This window comes from Nomascus leucogenys, chromosome 4 (assembly GCF_006542625.1).
Source record: "Nomascus leucogenys isolate Asia chromosome 4, Asia_NLE_v1, whole genome shotgun sequence".
NCBI classification, from domain to species: domain Eukaryota; kingdom Metazoa; phylum Chordata; class Mammalia; order Primates; family Hylobatidae; genus Nomascus; species Nomascus leucogenys.
The window spans coordinates 52,567,705-52,580,439 of record NC_044384.1 but is presented as its reverse complement, the minus strand read 5'-3'; positions in this window follow the sequence as shown (position 1 = coordinate 52,580,439).

Sequence of the window (12,735 nt, the reverse complement as noted above, 5' to 3'; positions counted from 1 at the left end):
CACAGGTAAAAGGAAATACCCAAATCCTTTTAGGACTCCTAGACATAGCACTTGAATTAAACTGATACCAGACAACCCAAAACACCATCACGGCTCCCACAGCAGGGAGGTGAGTATGGAGTCCTACAGAAACCAGGTGGAAGGTGGATTCCTGGACTGAGTCTGTCTCACAGTGGGTTTAATACACCCACACACCACCTGGATCATTTCCCTAGACCAAGAGTGTGTAATTGGATTAGATATGCTTAGCAGGTGGCAGAAACCTCAACTTGAGCATCTGATCTGTGAAGTAAGAGCTATAAAGACAGGAAAGGCCAGGTAGAAACTGCTGAAACTGCCACCTCCCTTCTGGCCAGGGGAGGACATCAGAAACAAACCTGCACACTGGGAGAAAAAGTCGAGATTAGAGCCATCCTCAAAACTTATTAGCCATCCTCCTTAGGTCCCTATTGAATTCATCAGCCTCCTGTGGTGCCTCATGGTGAATGACAAAAGACTACCGTGAATTTAACCAAGTGTTAACCCCAACCTCAACTCCAGTGACAGATAGGCTCTTTTCTATAGAAAAAGCATGCTACTTCTGATCTGGTAATTGGGTTTTTTTCAATCCCCATTAAGAAGGAGAACTGGAAGTTTATATTCACTTAGAATTGACACTAGTACACATTAAAAGTCTCATCCCAGGGCTATGTTGACTCTTCCGCTCTCTTTCACAGTACAGTCCAAAGAGAACTTTATCATCTGAATGTTAAAGCATTGCATTGCTTCATGCATTGATGACATCATGTTAATTTCACCTGAGAAGCAGAAATGGACAAGTACTATGTACGTCCTTATAAGAAACATTCACGCCTGAATTTAGAAGGAAAACCCTTCAGATATAAGAGGCGGGCTACAGAGTGAAGTTTTTGAAGAGGTCCAGTTATTCAGATTCCCAGGGCAAGTGTTACATCTTGCACCTCCTAAGAAGGAGGCACAGTAAATTTAGTAGACTGCTTCCAATTTTGGAGATAGCACATACTGCACTTGGTGCCAAGTTGATTACGTAGTGCCCTCGTCATCCTGTAGGGCAGCAATTCACGCTTCTTTGGACTGATACATGTTCTGGGTATAGGTTTGTCTTTCCTCTCTACAGTGCATCATCCTGCACTGCTTTCTGAGAGCTCACAGAATCATGGTGCATTACCACGGAATCACAAATAACACTGCTTGGATGAATGAACCCACTTTATGAGGGCGGAGGTGTGACAAAGAGCACATAATCATGGGATCCAGCAATCTTTCCTATACACCACATCAACCACTAACATAGCCAGAGAGAAAATCTGAAAGGCCTCCTCAAGGTACTACTTCCCTTTCCCTGCCTCACTTGCCCAATTCCCTTCCTAGATCACCTCCCAAATAAACTATTCACCCTGGACTCCTTCAGTGGGGGCTTGCTTCCAGGGCAACCAAACTAAATCACAGTGTAATAACTGCATGGGTTCTTGTCAGTTTGTTAACATCAATTCTTTCTCTTCTAAGCATGCCTGCCTTGTTCCACTCCATTTACTGGGCTAGAATAGCAAAACATTTGTCTGCAGCCAGCATATATCTACATTTCCAATAGACACCAATTCTTATAATCAGGACACAGAATTTATTAAATTTATGTCAGACTCTGAACTTCACTGTCATTGGGTCTAGCCTGATTTATTTTTAGTGCTTTAAGCCCATGCTTACTTCCACAGGAAAAAGCACACTGTAGTAAATTAGGCAGGTTTTATAGGGGGATATAGATAGTCTTGGGTTTGAGTCTTACTAACTTATTTTATGGTAATGAAGGGTGAGTATCATACACTCAGAGCTGAGTTGAGTATCATAAACTCTGAACCAAGGTTTATTCTCTGTACTCTGAGAATATAATATGTATTTTGCAAGTCTTTTTGGAATGTTACTCAAAACAAGTTCTTTCATGCCCAGCACATAATGTATCCCTAATGAAAGCTAATTTTTCTCTTACCGTTCACCCTAGCTCCGTGTGTAAACACTTTCACCCTAACTCTGTGTGTAAACACCTTCTTCTAATTTTCAAAACATTTATAATTTTAGGGAAAATTCTGACTCAACACAGCAGTCACCTGGAAATATTTCCCGAACTCTTCCTCAAAGGGAGCTGCTACCATATTCAAAGTACCTGAACACAGGTAAAAGGAAATACCCAAACCTTTTAAAACTGTTAGATATAACATCTATTTTTCTATTTTCATACTGCTATAAAGAACTGCCTGAGACTGGGTAATTTATAAACGAAAGAGGTTTAATTGACTCACAGTTCAGCATGGCTGGGGAGGCCTCAGGAAACTTAGAATCACGGTGGAACGGGAAGAGGAAGCAAGGCACTTTCTTCACAAGGCAGCAGGAAGGAAAAGTGCCAAGTGAAGATGGAAGAGCCCCTTATAAAACCATCAGATCTCGTGAGATTTCACTCACTGTCACGAGAACAGCATGGGGGAAGCTGCTTCCATGATTCAATGACCTCCACCTGGTCTCTCCCTTGACACTTGGGGATTATGGGGATTACAATTCAAGATGAGATTTGGGTGGGGACACAAAGCCTAACCATATCATAGCATTTGAATGAAACTGATACCAGAGAACCCAAAACACCATCACAGCCCCCACTGGGGGCAGCTGGTTAGGGAGTCCTACAGAAACCAGATAGGAGGAATAAGTTCTAGTGCTCTGTACCACTGCATTCTAAAGAATGGAAATAATGTCTATGAAGATTAATGGAGAGAAAGTAAGTAGAGTACTTAATATACAATAAGTGCTCAACAAATATTTGTCCCTTTCTCATGTAGCATTATTTCTATCTGCTTTAAATTGTCGGACTTTCAAAAAGAACTTTAATCATTACTGGAGAGGAGAAAAGCATATTCTTTAATCAGACTTACTTCTAGCCATTTATTTTCTAGAGCAGCAATTTTTACACGTAATAGTTTGACCTTTATTACAGATTTATCTTATCACCTGGGTTGGTGCGATAAATACAGTTTCTATCTGTTCACCCCAAAAGCATCACCTAGGGAGGTTATTGCCCCCACAAGGCAGGCAATCTCATTTTTGTGCATTTCCGTTAGAAAGATGAGAGTAAAAAAACGGGCCAGGCACAGTGGTTCACACCTGTAATCCCAGCACTTTGGGAGGTCGAGGCGGGCAGATCATGAGGTCAGGAGTTCAAGACCAGCCTGGCCAATATGGTGAAACCCCGTTTCTACTAAAAATACAAAACTTAGCCGGGTGTGGTGGCGTGTGTCTGTAGTCCCAGCTACTTGGGAGGCTAAGGCAGAAATCGCTTAAACCCAGGAGGTGGAGGTTGCAGTGAGCCGAGATTGTGCCACTGCACTCCAGCCTGGGGGACAGAGCGAGACTCCATCTCAAAAAAAAAAAAACAAAACAAAAAAAGTGAGTAGGTGTGAAGACCAGAGTAAAGGCATAGCCAATCAGGACAAGTTTCCTCAGACAGCAATTTTATCTGGCGCTCGGCCCTTCAGGAGACTGGCCTGGGCTCCAGAATTTCTAAATGGGATGGACCAGTGGCTTACCAAGGTCAGAACAATGGGTACAGTCTACATATCTTCTGGGAATAAGAAGGTTCAATGGCTATAGAGAATTTAAAAATAGTAATAAAACTGACCAAAAGTTAACCTGCTTTGTTTTATCACTACGTAGTATCATTTCTAAACAATGTTAGTGTTAAAAAAAAAAACTAGAAGACATTAAGTTCAGATAAATATGCTAGGGGCAGAAAGTTAAACATCACATGTTCTCACTCATAGGTGGAAACAAAAAATAAAAGGTTCTTATAGAAGTAAAAAGTAGAACAGAGGACACTAAATGCTGGGAAGGGTGGAGGACAAGGCGGAATAGGGAGGGATTTGTTAAAAGATATAAAATCACAGCTGGATAAGAGGAGTAAGTTCTGGTGTTTGATACCACTGTAGGATGACTACAGTTAATGATAATATATTATGTAGTTTCAAATAGCTAGGGGGACATCAAATGTTCTAAACACAAATACATGATAAATATTTGAGATGATGGATATGCTAATTGCCATGATCTGATCACAGTACATTATATGTATCAAAACATCCCTATGCACCTCATAAATATGTATGATTATTGTGTGTCAATTAACTTTTTTAAAAAAAGATGTAAGACAACTAAAAAAGCTTCTCTGAAAACAATGTCATTGGTCTACTAAGTCATTACTGTGGGTATTGTTGATGTTTTTGTATTTAATATTTAATATACATTGTATTTGGCATGAAAATGGATTTACTCAACTGTTGTCCCCATCCCCTGTATATGTGGACTCAGCTACAGGCATTTAGTTAGAATCATCCGAGCTTGTGTCAAGAGAAATTTCCATCTCCAATCCTGGTGGTATATTATAGATTCCTGCATTTAAATAGTAGATTTGAAATAAACATTTTAGCACAGAGAAGATTATAGAGAAGAAACAACCAGAGTTACTAAATTCTGTTGTTCTTTTTTTTTTTTTGAGACAGAGTCTCACTCTATTGCCCAGGCTGGAGTGCAGTGGTGCAATCTTGGCTCACTGCAAGCTCTGCCTCCAGGGTTCACGCCATTCTCCTGCCTCAGCCTCCTGAGTAGCTGGGACTACTACAGATGCCCGCCACCACGCCTGGCTAATTTTTTGTATTTTTAGTAGAGACGGGGTTTCACTGTGTTAGCCAGGATGGTCTCTATCTCCTGACCTCGTGATCCACCTGCCTCGGCCTCCCAAAGTGCTGGGATTACAGGTGTGAGCCACCACACCCGGCCTTAAATTCTGTTGTTCTATGTGACCATTCATGTTTAAAATGTAAAACGGTGACAGAATGAATGAACACTGTAAAGTGTATTATTTTAGTTTGGTAAGTATGAATTTTTGTCCATATGAGAAATGTGTTTGTGCTGCTTCATGATTATTACTGAAAATAACTTTGTTGTATAGAAAAAAGGGGGATTAAAATGTGACCTGCTTTGAGCTATGTAGCTACACAGGCTCCTGAATGAAATTAGGGTCACAGTCTGGTGAGGAGATAGGGTTAAGGCCTTTGTCTCTAATCCACATTTGCATAAGAGTTTCTATATTTTTATAAGTTTTTTAAAAATAGATTTTGGGGGAACTGGTGGTGTTTGGTTACAGGAATAAGTTCTTCAGTGGTGATTTCTGAGATTTTTGGTGCACCTATCGCTTGAGTAGTGTACACTGTACATATTGTGTAGTCTTTTACCCCTCATCTTCCTCCCACCCATTTACTCAAGTACACAAAGTCCATTGACCGTTTTTTTTTTTTTTTTTTTTTTTTTGAGATGGAGTCTCGCTCTTGTTGCCCTGGCTGGAGTGCAATAGTGTGATCTCAGCTCACTGCAACCTCCACCTCCCAAGTTCAAATGATTCTTCTGCCTCAGCCTCCGGAGTAGCTGGGATTACAGGCACCCGTCACCACGCCTGGCTAATTTTTGTATTTTTAGTAGAGACAGGGTTTCCTCATGTTGGCCAGGCTGGTCTTGAACTCTTGAACTTAGGTGATCTGCCTACCTCGGCCTCCCAAAGTGCTGGAATTACAAGCATAAGCCACCATGCCCAGCCCATTGTATCATTCTTATACCTTTGCATTCTCATAGCTTAGCTCCAACTTATGAATGAGAACATAGAATGTTTGATTTTCCATTCCTGAGTTGCTTCACTTATAATAATGGTCTCCAATTCCACTCAGATTGCTGTGAATGCCATAATTTCATTTATTTTTATGGCTGAGTAGCATTCCATGGTATATATACACCACATTTTCTTTATCCACTTTTTTATTTATGGGCATTTGGGCTTGTTCCACATTTTTGCAGTTGTGAATTTTGCTGCTGTACACATGAGTATGCAGGTGTCTTTTTCATATAATGATTTTTTTTTCCTCTGGGTAGATATACAGGAGTGGGATTGGTGGATCAAATGGTAGATCTACTTTCAGTTCTTTAAGGAATCTCCACACTGTTTTCCATAGTGGTTATGACAGTTAATACTGAGTGTCAACTTGATTTGATCGAAGGATGCAAAGTATTGATCCAGAGTGTGTCTGTGAGGGTGTTGCCAAAGGAGAGAGATTAACATTTGAGTCAGTGGTCTGGGAAAGGCAGACACACTCTTAATCTGTGTAGGCACAATCTAATCAGCTGCCAGCGTGGGCAGAATAAAAAGCAGGCAGAAGAACACAAAAAGACTAAGACTGGCTTAGCCTTCCAGCCTACATCTTTCTCCCGTGCTGGATGCTTCCTGCCCTTGAATGTCGAACTCCAAGTTCTTCAGCTTTGGGACATATACTTCCTTCCTTGCTCCTCAGCTTGCAGATGGCCTATTGTAGGACCTTGTAATTGTGTGAGTTAATACTCCTTAATCAACTCCCCTTTATATATATATATATATATATATATATATATATATATATATATATATATATATATATATCCTACTAGTTCTGTCCCTCTAGAACACCCTGAGCAATACAGATTTTGGTAGCAGGAGTGGTTCTAGAGGAACCACTCCATTAAGGATGGAGTTCTTTTGTTGGTTTTGGGGTTTCTGGAGTTGGCTGCTTAATATGATTGGACCACAAAATGCTAAGGACTCTACTTCTAATAGTATGAAGAACACTGATAGTCCTTGGTGTGAACTGTCTACAGAGTTATGCAAAATAAATGCATTTGACACTTCTGATTCACCGCTTGTGAGAGGCCAGGAGTTTAGTGACTCTATACATACTAAATTTCACTATTTGTGGAGAATCAAGGAACATAATATAGTTGGTTGATTTCTTCTAAGTTCACTGGATGAAGTGATGAAAGAAAATTATGAATTCGGGGATTCTAACTCTCAGCTTCAGGAGCAGATACTAAGCCTCAAATCTGCTAAGATCGCCCTGAGTGAAAGTCTTATCTCTTGTAGAGAAAAAGATGAAATTGTGGAAAATCAGACACAGGATCTTCTCATGTGAGTGGCTGACCTGCAACCAAAGGTGCATGCACAGCCTCGCCAGGTGTCTACTGTTAAAGTGAGGGCATTGTTTGGAAAAGAATGGAACCCTGCAATTTGGAATGGGGACAAGTGGGAGGAACCTATTGAAGCTGGGGACACTGAGCTTGTAAACTCTGATGAACCTTTCTTACCAGAAGAAACAGCTTCCCCATCCCCAGTAGTGGAAACATCCCTTCCCTGACCCACACTGCCATTAGCCATTCCACCTTTGTCTGAGGAGATAAACCCTGCGCTGCCTAAGACAACAGTGATGGCCTCCCTTGAGGCAGCTCCAGACAAGATAATGATTATTCTCCTCAGGAGCCACCCCCAACACCCCTGTTTGCTTCTAGACCTATAACTAGACCAAAGTACCAGCAGGCCTCTAGAGGTGAAGTTCAGAATGTGACCTATGAGGAGGTGCACTACACTCAAAAAGAACTGCTTGAGTTTTTTAATTTATATAAGCAGGAATTTGGAGAACAGGCATGGGAATGGACATTAAGGATGTGGGACGATAGTGGAAGGAACATAGAGTTGGATCAGGCTGAATTTATTTATTTGGGCCCAGTAAGCAAGGATTCTGCATTTAATGTTGCAGCTTGGGGAGTTAAAAAAATGTTCTAATAGTTTATTTGCTTGCTTAGCTGAAACATGGATCAAAAGGTGGCCCACTGTGAGTGAGCTGGAAATACCTGATCTCCCTTGGTTTAGTGTAGAGGAAGGGATCCAAAGGCTTAGGGAGATTGAAATGTTAGAATGGATTAGTTACCTTAGACCTACTCATCTCAACTGATAAGGTCCAGAAGACATAATTTTCAACAATACCTTGCAAAATAGACTTGTGAGGGGAGCACCTACATCCTTGAAGAGCTCTGTGATTGATCTTCTCTTTATGCCAGATTTAACAGTGGAAACTGCAGTCACTCAACTACAAAATTTAAATGCAGTGAGAACAACTGGATCCAGATTTCATTGTTGAACTAACGATCATTCAGGAGCATGTTATTTAATTTCCATATATTTGCATAGCTTTGAGGGTTTTTTGTTGTTGTTGTTGATTTCCAATTTTATTCCACTGTGATCTGAGAGAGTACTTGCTATAATTTTTATTTTCTTAAATTTGTTGAGGCTGGTTTTGTGGCTTGTCATATGGTCTGTCTTGGAGAAAGTTCCATGTGCTAATGAATAGAATGTATGTTCTGCAGTTGTTCAGTTGTTGGGTAGAATGTTCTGTAGATATGTGTTAAATCCATTTGTTCTAGGGTATAGTGTGAGTCCATTGTTTGTTGACTTTCTGTCTTGATGACCTGTCTAATGCTGTCAGTGGAGTATTGAAGTCCCCCAATATTATTGTGTTGCCATCTATCTTGTTTCTTAGGTCTAGCAGTAATTGCTTTATAAAATTTGGGAGCGCCAGTGTTTGGTGCATATATATTTAGGATTGTGATATTTTCCTGTTTGACTAGTCCTTTTATCATTATATAATGTCCCTCTTTGTCTTTTTTAACTGTTGCTGCTTTAAAGTTTGCTTTGTCTAATATAAGAATAGCTACTCCTGTTTGCTTTTGGTGTCCATTTGCATGGAATATCCTTTTTCACTCCTTTACATTAAGTTTGTGTGAGTCCTTATGTGTCAGGTGAGTCATCTCTTGAAGACGGCAGATACTTGGTTAGTGAGTCCATTCTGCAATTCTGTATCTTTTAAGTGGAACATTTAGGGCATTTACATTCATTGTTGGTATTGAGATGTGAGGTACTATTTTATTCATTCTGCTATTTGTTGCCTGAATATCTTGTTTTTTTTGGCATTGTGTTATTGTTTTGTTGGTCTTGTGAGATTTACGCTTTAAGGATGTTCTATTTTGGTGTATTTTGAGGACTTGTTTCAAGAGTTAGAGCTCCTTTTAGCAGCTCTTGTAGTGTAGGGCCTGATAGCACTTGTTTGTCTGAATAAAGACTGTATCTTTATTTATGAAGCTTAGTTTCACTGGGTACAAAATTTTTGGCTGATAATTGTTTTGTTTAAGGAGGTTAAAAATTGGAAGCAATCCCTTCTAGCTTGTAGGGTTTCTACTGATAAATCTGCTGTTAATCTGATAGGGTTTCCTTTATAGGCTACCTGATGCTTTTGCCTCACAGTTATTAAGATTCTTTCCTTCATCTTGACTTTAGATAACCTGATGTCTATGTGCCTAGGTGATGATCTTTTTGAAATGAATTCCCCAGGTGTTATTTGAGCTTCTTGTATTTGGATGTCTAGATATCTAGCAAGCATGGGGACATTTTCCTCAATTATTCCCTCAAATATGTGTTCCAAACTTTTAGATTTTTCTTCTTCCTTGGGAACACCAATTATTCTTACGTTTGGTTGTTTAACATAATCCCAAACTTCTTGGAGCTTATGTTCATTTTTTAAAATTCTTTTTTCTTTGTCTTTATTAGATTGGGTTAATTCAAAAGCCTTGTCTTCAAGGTCTGAAATTCTTCCTCTATTTGTTCAATTCTGTTGCTGAGGGTTTCCAGTGCATTTTGCATTTCTCCAAGTGTGTTCTTGATTTGCAGAGATTATGATTGTTTTTCATCTATGCTATCTATTTCACTGGAGATTTTTCCATTCCTATCCTGTATCTTTTTTTGATTTCCTTAAGTTGAACTTCACCTTTCTCTGGTGACTTCTTGATTAGCTTAATAACCAACCTTCTGAATTCTTTTTTTGGCAATTCATATATTTCTTCTTGGTTTGGATTCATTGCTGGGGAGCTAGTGTGGTCTTTTGGAGGTGTCAAAGAACCTTGTTTTGTCATATTACCAGAATTGTTTTTCTGATTCCTCTGATGTCAGAGGGAAAATCTAGAACTAAAGGGTTGCTGTTCAGATTCTTTAGTCCCTGGGTTGCTCCCTTGATGTGGTGCTCTCCCACTTGCCTAGGGACGGGGCTTCCTGAGAGCTGAACTGCAGTGATTGTTATTTCTTTTCTGGATCTAGCCACTCAGCAGAGCTACTGGGTTCTGAGCTTGTACTGGGGAGTGCCTGCAAAGAGTCCTGTGATGTGATCTGTCTTCAGGTCTCTCAGCCATGGATACCAGCACCTGCTCTGATGGAGGTAGCGGAGGAGTCAGTTGGACTCTGGGAGGGTCCTTGGTTGTATTTTTGTTGAATGCGCTGGTTTTGTGTTGGTTGGCCTTCAGCCAGGAGGTGGAGCTTTCAAGAGTGCATCAGCTGTGGTAGTATATGGAGGATACAAGCTTTCCCTAGAGTTGCCTTTGGATAAGTAATCAGGTTTCTCAGGTGGTGGGCAGGTCCATAGAGCTCCCAAGAGGTTATGTCCTTTGTCATTTGCTACCAGGGCAGACAGAGAAAGATCATCAGGTGGGGGCAGGGTTAGGCATGCCTGAGCTCAGACTCTCCTTGGGTGGGGCTTGCCGTGGCTGCTGTAGGTGATGGGATGTGGTTTCCAGTCCAATTGAGTTATGTTCCTGGGAAATTATGGCCACATCTGCTGTGTCACACAGGTGCCCAAGGAAGTGGGAGAAAGCCAGCAGCCACAAGACTCACCCAGCTCCCATGGAGCCTGCAGCCTGAAAGGCCAGCCTCATTCCCACTGTACCCCCACAACAGCACCAGGTTTATTTCCAGGCAGCCAGTGAGCAGGGCTGAGAACTTGCCCCAGGCTACAAGCCTCCCAGCTGAGAACGCAAGCGGACTCACAGTTCCTTGGCTGTCCCATGCAGCCTGCAGCAGCAATCCACCTCCTTTAAAGTGTCTGTGGATTCTTTCAGCTTTTCTGGTATGTTCCTATGGTAGTTTTTGGAGCAAAAGTTCACAGTGTGAGTCTCCAAATGCTGCTCTGTCTGTTCAAGTGGGAACTGCAAGTTAGTCCCGCTCCCTATCTGCCATTTATTCCAGGTCTGTCTAGTTTCATATAGTTCATCTTTTACATTCTAGTAAAAGTAATAATGTGCTTTAAAAAGTTTTTTTTTTTTTTTTAAATAGGAAGGAGAATCTGATGTTTTTTGTTTGTTTGAGACAGAGTCTTGCTCTGTCGCCCAGGCTGGAGAGCAGTGGTACAATCTTGGCTCACTGTAACCTCTATCTCCTGGGTTCAAACAGTTCTCCTGTCTCAGCCTCCCAAGTAGCCGGGATTACAGGCTTGTGCCCCTGTGTCTGGAATTGGTTCCTTCTGGTGGGTTCTTGGTCTTGCTGACTTCAAGAATGAAGCCACGGACCCTCGCGGTGAGTGTTACAGCTCTTAAAGATGGTATGTCCGAAGTTTGTTCCTTCAGATATTCAGATGTGTCCAGAATTTCTTCTTTCCGGTGGGTTAGTGGTCTCACTGACTTCAGGAGTGAAGCCACAGACCTTCGCAGTCAGTGTTCCAGCTCTTAAAGGTGGTGCGTCCCAAGTTGTTTGTTCCTCCCAGTGGGTTAGTGGTCTCACTGACTTCAGGAATGAAACTGCAGACCCTCAAGGTGAGTGTTACAGCTCATAAAGGTAGTGCAGACCCAAAGAGTGAGCAGCAGCAAGGTTTATTGTGAAGAGTGAAAGAACAAAGCTTCCACACTGTGGAAGGGGACCAGAGTGGGTTGCCACTGCTGACTCAGGTGGCCAGCTTTTATTCCCTTATTTGGCCCTGCCCACGTCCTGCTGATTGGTCCATTTTACAGAGTGCTGATTGGTGCATTTACAAACCTTTAGCTAGACACGGAGTACTGATCGGTGCATTTTTACAGAGTGCTGATTGGGGTGTTTACAATCCTTTAGCTAGATGCAGAGCACTGATTGATGCATTTACAATCCTCTAGCTAGACAGAAAAGTTCTCCAAGTCCCCACTCGACCCACGAAGTCCAGCTGGCTTCACCTCTCACCACCGCGCCTGGCTAATTATTGTATTTTTAGTAGAGACACGGTTTTGCTGTGTTGGCCAGGCTGGTCTTAAACTCCTGACCTGAGGTGATCTACCCACCTGGGCCTCCTTAAGTGCTGGGATTACAGGTGTCAGCCACTGCACCTGGCCAGAATCCAATGGTTTTTAATATAAAAAATAATAACAACATGGAATAGCATCCACACGTAAGTCATCACCATAATAATTTCAATTTGGCATTAGTGCGATGGCATATATATCAAAAGCACATCACATTTACTCCGCCCTCAAAACAAAAAAATAAACAAACAGGAAATAAGGCTCAGGTAACTAAAAAGTTAGAGAAGTGCTTTTCTTCTGATGTGTAGGAAGCAAGAGCTTCACAGGTGCATCTTTTTAAGATTCTTCCCCAGGCCTGAAAGCTTAAGGAGATGAATAACTCCTCCCTTCTCAGGCCCAGTACCAAGGCGCAAGGCTACTTGCACCAGCAGCATGCGCCAGCAAGATAGCAGAAGCAGGAAGAGAGCCAGCCAGAAGACATGTACTCCTGAAGATCAAGAAAAAGGCCATCCAGGTACAACGTAGCAGTTAGGTCAGACTAGGACACTTCTTGTTTACAGGAGACTATAAAACTTTTGCCCCATCCTCACTTGGTGCTGACGCCATTTTAGGCCTCAGCCCGCCTGCACCCAGGCACTCATTAAAACAGCATTTTGCTCCCTACTGCCTCGTGTTATTTGTTGGTGTGCTCTCGGGGTTCAAACCGATACAAGAACCTTACACATCTAATGTTGAAACCCTTGA